This window comes from Pectinophora gossypiella, chromosome 18, assembly GCF_024362695.1.
Source record: "Pectinophora gossypiella chromosome 18, ilPecGoss1.1, whole genome shotgun sequence".
NCBI lineage: Eukaryota > Metazoa > Arthropoda > Insecta > Lepidoptera > Gelechiidae > Pectinophora > Pectinophora gossypiella.
The window spans coordinates 14,411,446-14,421,512 of NC_065421.1; the positions used below are offsets into that span (position 1 = coordinate 14,411,446).

Consider the following 10,067-nt stretch of genomic DNA (forward strand, 5'->3'; position numbering starts at 1 on the left):
TCGAAATTTCCTTTTTTTTATTTTCCCATAAATGAAAACCGACTGCAAAAATGGATAAAAGCAGTTCGTTACGAAAGAAGACAGGATGATCGGCTTCCATCCTATTCCAGTAAATAAATAGTAATTAATAAGTCACATTGTAATTATATTTATATATCATTCAAGTAAAAAATTGAAGTATTGAATAGTTGTTTTTACTAAATACCAATTAATTCAAAACACAAAACATGCAATAAAATAAAACTACTTGAATACATAATACATAATTCAGTCGGGACAAACATCTGTGAAGATACCTAGCAGGTGCTCTTGTAGGTACATCTAACCAACATCTAAGATGCAAGATGATTGTGATTGCTAGAACTACTTACACCTCTCGTTCAATATTAATGATAATATGGGATTCTGACTTGTAAAAATAAAACAATAATACTCTTTATTTAATTATTTATTAGTTTTCCACATCCTCTCTTATTAAAATACCATCCAACAAAGGTGCCGGTGCTTCTATACTTTCTTGGTGCCGAGCCCAACCTAAATACCATACAATGGCATCACATGAGCAACCAACAGCACGGAGACTACAAACACAATTACAGTAGTATCCTACTATAATTTCATTCCAGGTCACACCTTGTCTCATCAAAAATATATTTCTAAATTAGTGAATGTTTTTGAAAATTAGTACTGGTCCAGAAATTCCCAATTATATACAGATTTATGCTCCGCACAAATTCTTGAATTTTCCATAACAAGTATTTTTTTGGCTTTTTAATATTCTTGCGTTTAAATAGTCAGGAACTATAAAACATTCTGGATTTTGACACCCCGGTACAAAACAACGGCCACTGGAATTTGTAGTATGCTGGAAGTTGTCCAGGTCATTGTTGCATAATATGATGTCACTTGACCTATGTTACTATGGCCTTGTTCTATTTGAAGATCTTCTCGTGCTTGAGCCAAACAGTTTGTGCAGACCAGGGCTCGCTGTGGCAACTGTAACAAATGTCAATTTTTTGTTAATTTTTTTATGTTACATCCATTATTATATAGCTACCTATGAAATATTTGATTCTTTTTTAAAAGTATATTTGTATTGTATTATGAAAGAGAGATAAATTCAAAGTGAGTGCTCCCTAAATGTCAATATCTTCCACTGGCTAACAGTGCCTATTGTGGCAATCTGTACCTAATGGAGGAACTGTCATACTAAAAAAAGTTAATACATATATTATTTACCTTACTGGGATAAATCCTTGCAGCCACTTCATCCCTCTCTGGACCTGTTAGTAAGTGTGTGTGATGCACTTTCTTTGTTAATGAAAGACCGTTATCTTTGACCGGTTACAAATACAGCTGCAATTCTAAGTATTTGTATTGTTAGTTAAAAGTATTTATTATATTAGGTTTAAGTTCAAAACGGCGAAAACAAACTTAAAGCGCGGCGCGCGCTGTTGATTGACAATGACATGACACAAAGTAGGTACGTTTAGAAACTATAACTCCACACCATTTTCCAAAGATGATTTTAACAGTTTTAGATAACGGAATAATAAAAGTTCAATAATAATAGTAAAAGCAGTTGGTAGAAGGGTTTAACACTTTTGATTTTATGGTTATTTGTTTATTTTGATATTACAATATATTTATTACAAAACTGAACTTGACGTTCAGTTACATACTTCTGAACGAACTTGTAGTGTTGGTTAAAAACGAATATAAGGCAGCCAAATTAATAAAATTCCAGTACTCTGTGCCGAGATTTTTCTTGCAGCTACTTTTCCTCGGCTATACTATACAGGTTGAGAAGTTCCAGTGGTTTTAGGCGGATGACGAGTTAGACAAAATATATATTTATAAAGTACATATTTTATTATAATTATTAATTCATTTATTGTAAATATTTTATGTTTTGACGTTTTTGAAATAAAAAATGCACTGTGTTGCAAAGTGGACAACGCCTATAATTGTCAACGCCATCTAGACTATCAAGAAGAACTAATAAGACAACCATATTATGAACATTTTTCATTTCATATATTTATTTATGACGGCGCGACGTGTTATGACAAGTCATGAGTACGGAAAGGTGATTCATCGACGATTGCAGTAAAGCTGCAGCGCCCCGACGTTAGATGGCGTTAGTGGTAGTGGGTGAAGTAGTCATTGCTTGGTGTGAGCTACTCAGTTACGATCGGAACGCGGAGCGCGACGGGTGTCGCGTCGTCGCTGTCTGTAGGGACTCGCATAATGTGAAAAGGGAACGAGCCCGAGCAAGTACCTTTCACATGTCCTCTTAATTCGATGTGTGTGAAGTGAACCATGGGAAATGTGAAGTTTTTGCCTGCAAGCACTAGGTAAATATTTTCGGATGTATCATAATTTTATTATAGTAATTACCTACATAACAAACATGATAACCCCCCCAGCAGTCTTGTCCCCAGCAGTGGAAGTATACATATAGGCTGTTTATGTATGTATGTAATACATAGGAAACATGATTTTCACGTGATACTAGCGCCGTGTCATAGAACAAAGAATGATACTACGTAGTGAGTCCCGAGTAAGGACGTCCTGATCATCAATTAAACATTTTATTAAGATGCATACATACCTACCTACACTCACGCCTAACTAGGGTAAGCATCGACTACAACACAACACACACACATTTTATCAAAGTTTTAAATATTGATATTTTATTTTATTTTTTCGTTGGTATTGTACCTGACTTCATTTGTTGTATTATACTGTTAGTGGCATTCTTCAATAAAAAATCTTTTCTCTCTTTCTTTCTGTTTATTAGAGCTGGATCTGCACCTACCTGGGATGGACCTGGACCTCGGATGTGGTGTCACCGTGTTCTTCTACTATCGGTGAGCAATTTTTATAATTATTAATTATCTTTGGTATAATTATTATTTCATTTTTGATTTTGTTTTTCAAAAGTACCTCCACAATTTTCTACCTCCACGGCCAAAATGTTTCGTACATACGTAGACGTTAGATGGAATTGTTGTGTAAGGAAGACACGATTGTGAGTTATTGGTGGAATATCGGCCAGATAGGAAGCTTTTACCTATCTGAGTGCCGGCAGATTTATTTGACAAAAACATGCTTTGTGTAGCTCCAGAGCAAATACAGCGAATACGATAAATTTGAAAGGTAGTGAGAGTGGGATAGGGGGATAGGTTGTTGATTCTTGTCTAGAGGACAGATTGATTACAAGTTGCGTAGGAGAAATCCACATTGTTTCTTTTTATAGAGCCCTATTACACATTTCAATCTTTCGTCAATCATGCCTTGACTGATGTTTAGAAGAGTGGAATTCTCTGCCGTTTTTTGTATTTCCAAATGCATAAATCCCGGGTGCTTTCAAAGCCAGAGTGAACAGGCACCTTCTGGGCGAGCTCACTCCATCTTAGGCCTCGTCAATGCCTTCGGGCCAGTCTGTGCCCAAGAGCAACCCATCAAAAGTGAAAAAAGAAAAATCGACATTATTATTACTGTGCTGTGATCTCAACAGACTAGATGTTGTTTTTTTTTATGATGAATGTTGTGTTCACTTGTAATTGGCTTACACATAAGTACTGTTTTACTTTGTTTAATTATGTCCTAACTAAATGTTATAATGTGCATAGCTGTAAGTGATCCATTAATAAATAAACAAATAAAATTAAATAAGTAATATCCTGATTGTGATTTTACAAAATGTGCTGCGTAAGGTGACGATAACGGATATATAGATGCCAACAAATCCGAAACCAAATGGATTGAATACATCTTCACTAGCATTGACACGAAGCCTGAAGGATTACCACACAAGAAATTTCAATATCTAACGTCAATACTACATGCTCGGAAAAGAATATGGCATAACACGACATAAGTTCAGTGGTCCATATCCATACCCCCTCCGGTTGATTGAGGGGAGGCCTGTGCCCAGCAGTGGGATGTATATAGGCTGTTTATGTTATGTTTATGTAAGTTCAGTGGTGGGAGATAAATCCATCGCAAGATGAACTAATTACCCACGTCTTACTGATCTTTCTGTCAGACCAACGTGATGTGTGAGCCGTGTCGCCGTTGATGGCGATGATGGTGGAGAGGAAAATAGAAATATAAGAACGGTAACTTCCCGCTCCCCACCAGCGTCTGAGCTAGGTTTACCTCCCCCCCCCCCCCTCTCGAACATAGTTTAGACTTGAATCGAATGGTGTCAGACGTCACACACACAAATGCGCGTGTACGATAATGTTAATGTGTAGTGTCTGTGTAAAACGAGGTTGTTTGAATGAAGTGTCCGAGGTGTGCCTATACGCAAACAAGTAACATCGTAACGAAATAATTTTAATAATTACTCAGAATCATGGTCTGAATCATCCCCTTCAGTATTCGTAAACGATGTCACTGGCATCCTGCATATTTTTTTTCTAATGGGGTAGGCAGTAAAAAGTAATCGGAAGAAAATTTGCAGATTTGCCAAAAAAAATGTACGTGTATAGTCCCGAATAAAAGAAAGGATCTTTTTTGGACTGAAAAGGTCTTCAACCTTCACAATAAAGGTAGTTAAAGGTACATTCGTCGCTAGATGAACTAAGTATTAAATACCCATGCCTCACCGAGCTTTTTGTTAGACTAACGTGATAGTTGGATGAACATGATGCTTGCTTCAAAATACCCAGTAACAGCTCTGGTCGTCGTCACAGTCGTATAGAATTACCTTCAGTCGTAGAGAACGACGTACAGTCGTTACCCGTATTCTAACTTCTAAGCCCAGTACAGAAGACGTATTATTCCTTATTCTATGACAGAAATTAAAACCATAGACTTAGATTTCAATCGCGTTTACACACCCATATTTTAAGGGTATAACTAACTTTCGTGCTTCGGAAGGCACGTTAAGCTGTCGTTCTCGGTTACTACTTACCGAGGTAAGTAAGTAGTCGTTACATGAGGCATGTAAGGGGCCTTTGGCGGCTCGACACCAGGGTTGATGAGGTTGGTCATCCACTTCACAACCAGTCAGTTAACTGTCTCGTCTTTATTTATATTTTCATTTAATATATCATCGACATCGGAAGCCGTGGTAGCGTAGTTCGCAACTTCGTATCCCAATACTGGCCTACTAAACCAACGATTTTCGAAATTGTTTACCAAATCATGTTTCGACCGTAAATGATTGTCACGTGCTCAGCAGTGAAGAAAAACATCGCAAAGAAATTCACATTTCCTAACCTAACCTAACCTGCATAGGGCTAGTTCCCATCCGGTTGGAAGGTCGGAAAGGCAATCGCTTCTATAAAAAACTGGACTTGTCATATCTTCAGGTTAGTTAAGCGAATCCTGTGAAAACTTACCTTGGGTTTCTTGGGCTCGGTCCGTGTTGGGATTCAAACCTGTGACCTCACAGTGAAAGTCAAGCGTTCTTCGAACTGCGCTACCAAGGTCTACATGCGACGTGGATGTAAAGTAGGTACTAAATATTTGTTGGGGATTTAATTTGTCACAATCTGGATACTTTTTACAATAAACTTTATTTTACACAGACACTACACACTGACGTTATCGTACGTGCATATCTGTGTGTGTAACGTCTGACGCTCATACGATTGAAGACTAAAGTAATACTGAGGGGTGAGGTCAGCTTAGCTCAGTCGCTGGTGGGGAGCGGGGAGTTGCCGTTCTATGCGTAGTATTGTTCCTTATTCTATGCTTGTGTTCCACGTTGTGTACGCCGCTTTACTGCCGGACTTAGTTACGTGGGACCTGAGACTAATTGAATTGGATTTGAACTCCAACTTAGTTCCAACAGAGTTTACGTGCGGGGTGTGAAAATTCTCAATTAATGCGCGCGGGAGTCGAAAGTCTCGCTATAATAATACGTCATGTTCGTGATAATCATATATCAGTTTTCTTCTCTCGTGTTGCTTGTGAAGACGGTGGCCGATCTCTGGTGTCAGGGTTATTGTTGAGCCGCCATAGGGCCCTGACATGGCTCATGTAACGACTACTGAATTTATATCAGTAAGTAGTAACCGTGGCTTAACGCTTCCGAAGCACGGATCATCTTACTTTTATATTTTTGTGACATATCCCCACCGGAATTCGAGGCTGGGACCTCCGGATTGTGAGCCCAACGCTCAACCACTGGAGCACGGTGGCCGGCCCACGCCATTGCGATACCTGATGGTCGTCTAATGACTGATAGTAAATGAAATACTCAGCATCTCGTGCTTGTCGCATATACAGGTTGTTAGTGACAGTAACGAATACTGAGAGGGATGATTCAGATCTGAATGCCTGTCGGAAAATTTATGAAAATGTTTGTTTTTTTAATTTTTTTTCAGTTCCATATTTGCATGAATCATCCCTCAAAGTTTTCGTCACGATGTCACTATTACCCTGTATAAACATAACATCACGCCTGTATCTCTGAAGCGGTAGGCAGAGGTGTATAGTACACACACCCACACTTTTCGCCACATATACGAGTATTCAAGTCCCATGTAATAGGGAAATCAAATCCTAGAAGCCACATCATATCAATTGTTATATACCTAATCATAACGATAAATATATAGCTTAAAGAACGTAGTAATGATTTGGCTAATTTCTTATAGAAACAGGCAATCGATGCTCGGATTGAAACAAAAATAATTAACTAGAGTTTGATGATACCAGATTGCAGAACAAACCGTTGTTCGTAGAATGCATTTTCTATCTCACAATACTGAAACCGCAAAGATACATTTTACTCTTTTCTATTTCTGTTAATGATAAAATGAGTACCATATTTTATTGTAAAACCATTAACGAGAGACTTTCAAGGCTCCGTACAAAACAAGCTGTACACATTTTCCTTCGTTTAACCTTCTAATTTCATGTACTTATAACAGACATATGCATCTTTTATTTTCGTTTTTGGGTATAATTGATGCCCCTTTTTATTACACCCAGGCACAATCACATCTTATTCTTATTCTGATCAAAATATAGAGAAGCAATATATTCTATACATAATGTGATTCAAATATCAGGCAACAATTATTTTTATGTATGCTTCTGTCACAACACCCGAGTAATGAGAAAATAGGTATTTATCACGTTGAAGTTGTACAACGCACTCTATATTGTTTTTGGTGAACGACCCTGGGCATTGGCCCCGATTCCTGCAGACACCGCCTAATTTTATTTTAAGTTATATCCGTCATTTTCATATCCGTCGAAAAGGAAAGGGACGGATGATTCACAGCTCTTAATTTTAGGAAGAATGAGTAAATGAATGAATAACCCGGGCGAATCAAAAGGTACGTCGCTGGTATGCAATCTGTTTGACGTGCTGTCTACTTAACTGTGTCGGGTTATTGATGGTTGTAAAATTTTTAGACGGTTGGTTTAGATTTGTGCTTAAAATTGACGTGTGTTCCATAAATTTTATGCTTGTCGATTACCTGTCCCTTTCCTTTTCGGCGGATAAGAAAATGACAGATATAACTTAAAATAAAATTAGATGGTATTTACAGGAATTAGCACCATTGCCTCATTGTGCATCTGTGATGTGTTTTGTTAGCCGCGTGACAATTGAAAACGGACGATCACTGTTTGAATATCTATTGACGATTAGTTTAATGCTGGTTCGTTCAAAACGTGGAATACATTTTTGGAGTAAAAGGATATAAAATTATTTGAAGATGGGAATAACCGCCTGATTGAAATTGTATTCAATATATTTTAGTTTATTTTTTAAGAACGACTAGGGGAAGTGACAGAGGAAAGTCTTGGGATGAAGGCATCTGCGTAATGAGTATAAAGATCGAAACATTTGCATAGGCAGGATGAGGATCTGGTACAACACGCTCGTTCAAGCGAGACAAGAGCGGGTTTAAATCCCGCCCGCCCCTGTCAGACGTTTTAGATTTAATTTTCTCCTCAAAATTTAATAATAATCAAACAGAAACTAGAATCATTTATTCAACGCGATCATCATGGATAAACTTGTTGGAAACCAATTAAACATATTTGTACATGTTGGCAACATTCAACTTATTTTTTCTTTTTAATGCATAAAATGGCTACACTTTTTTCCTTCTTCTTCTACGATCAACAGCAAGAAACGCATAATTGTGTGTGCTTAATTAATAATTATTAATATAACGTGGTCAATTCAAAGTCGCTGTAGGTTTACTATCCTCTACTCTTCACACAGGCAGAGCATAATAATATCAACATCTGTGTGGGACAGTATATATGAAGAAATTACAAGAATTTGCATGAGCCATACATTTTTTTAATCAATGTATGTATACCACATCACAAGTTACTTAATAACTAGAGGAACAAATGCGAGGGGAGATTTATAATTTACATAAGTAATCATTAATATTTCAATAAGCTTTTTTACATAAAGTAGTAAACAATAAAACAATCGTTTTAAAATCAATAAATTACGGTAGCTGCGCTAATAGAAATTCAATACAGAAATCTAAGAGCCAGATTAATATTCAGTGACAAATTGCGATCTATCAATTTACTACTTGTAACGTCTGGGTATTATCTGCGATCCGTTCTGTAGCCGTGGAATCCAAAACTTCATAACTAGTGTTGCTAAGTTTTCTGTAGCGTGTGTCCCGCTTACTCACAGGTTAACAGAGCAGGACGACAGGATGTCCCGATTTATCACTTAAGTTCCAAATATTTCATCATTATCTCGTAATAAACAAAAAGCATATAAAGCGAAAGTTAATGGTAGGACTGGCAGAGGAAGACCTAGAAGGACATACATTGACCAAATTGGAGATGTCCTTAGAAAAGGTTTAGTACGATATATTCTGAACCGGCGTGCGTGTATGAAGCGATTGATGATTTGCTAAGCGATTGATGTTGAGGAAGCAAGAGAAGTGTGTCAGGATCGAAGCAAATGGAATTCCATAGCCTCTGCTTACCCCGGTGGGAAATAGGCGTGAGTTTATGAATGTATGTGCATCTTGTAATACGGTCCGCTTGTTTAAGTAAGTTGATAATTTGTTAGATTCGGTGTTTTTAGAAGCGCTTGCCGGTCTGACCTTCCAACCCGCGAAAGGAAAACCACTCCAATACAGTCGATCACAGTTCTCGGACATGTCGGTGTCATCACGATATTTTCTATCCCCGCTGAGCACGTGATAATCATTAATTCATCTTCCTAGCGTATCCTGTTTTTCACAGGGTCCGCTTACCTTACCTAAAGATTTGACAGGTCCGGTTTTTTACAGAAGCGCCTACCTGTTTGACCTTTCAACTCGCGAAGGGAAAACCTCCTAGAATGCATTTCTCGGGAATATGGGTTTCCTCACGATGTTTTCCTTCATCGCTGAGCACGTGGTGATCATTTATGATCCAAACATGAATTCGAAAACAAATTCGACAGTCATTGGTTTAGGCCTGTGCTGGATTCGAACCAGCGACCTCAAAGTGAGAGGCATGCGAGCTACCACGGCAATTCGTGATAATCATTAATTATGACCCAAGAAATCAATCACCTAGCTATTTAGTAGTCACAAACACACATTAAATTCAAAAAACTTTGTACAAAGGTCATAAAATAGAAAGTAAAATAATAGCACAACTGTACTTACCTTGATAAAATATAGTCATACATACGTATGTATGCAGTACGTACTGCATAATATCCCTTTTGGTTAATGGAGGGTAGGTGTCCACGCTGCGTTTCAAAACTAAAATAGCAGACGTGGCGAAAAAAGCTGCCTGCTTGAAATGGGACTGGGCTGGACATGTTGCCCGAATGCCCGATGACCTCTGGGCCAAAAAAGCTACAGAGTGGGTTCCTGCAAATGCTGTCAGACGTCGGGGAAGGCCAAGGAAAAGATGGCGCGGCGAGTTAGACCGCTTTTCGAAACGGTGGCACGAACAAGCTGGGGACAGGGAGGACTGGAAGAAAGGAAGAGAGGCCTTTGCCCTGCAGTGGGACATTGAGGGCTACTAATAATAATAATAATAGGTGTCCAGTCTATTTCAGTCTATCGTTTTCAGACTATTTACTATTTATAATATTAATAATGTAACAA

The 10,067-nt window shown here is 38.0% G+C and overlaps 1 long non-coding RNA gene across 1 annotated transcript; it reads right to left on the reverse strand.

Annotated features, from left to right (window-relative positions):
• Positions 1–432: 432 nt before the first annotated feature.
• On the reverse strand, positions 433–1,694 carry LOC126374908 (uncharacterized). Its single transcript, XR_007567512.1, has 2 exons — positions 1,240–1,694; positions 433–996 (listed from the first exon to the last, which is right to left on the reverse strand). It is a non-coding gene; the product is annotated as an uncharacterized LOC126374908 (long non-coding RNA).
• Positions 1,695–10,067: the final 8,373 nt, after the last annotated feature.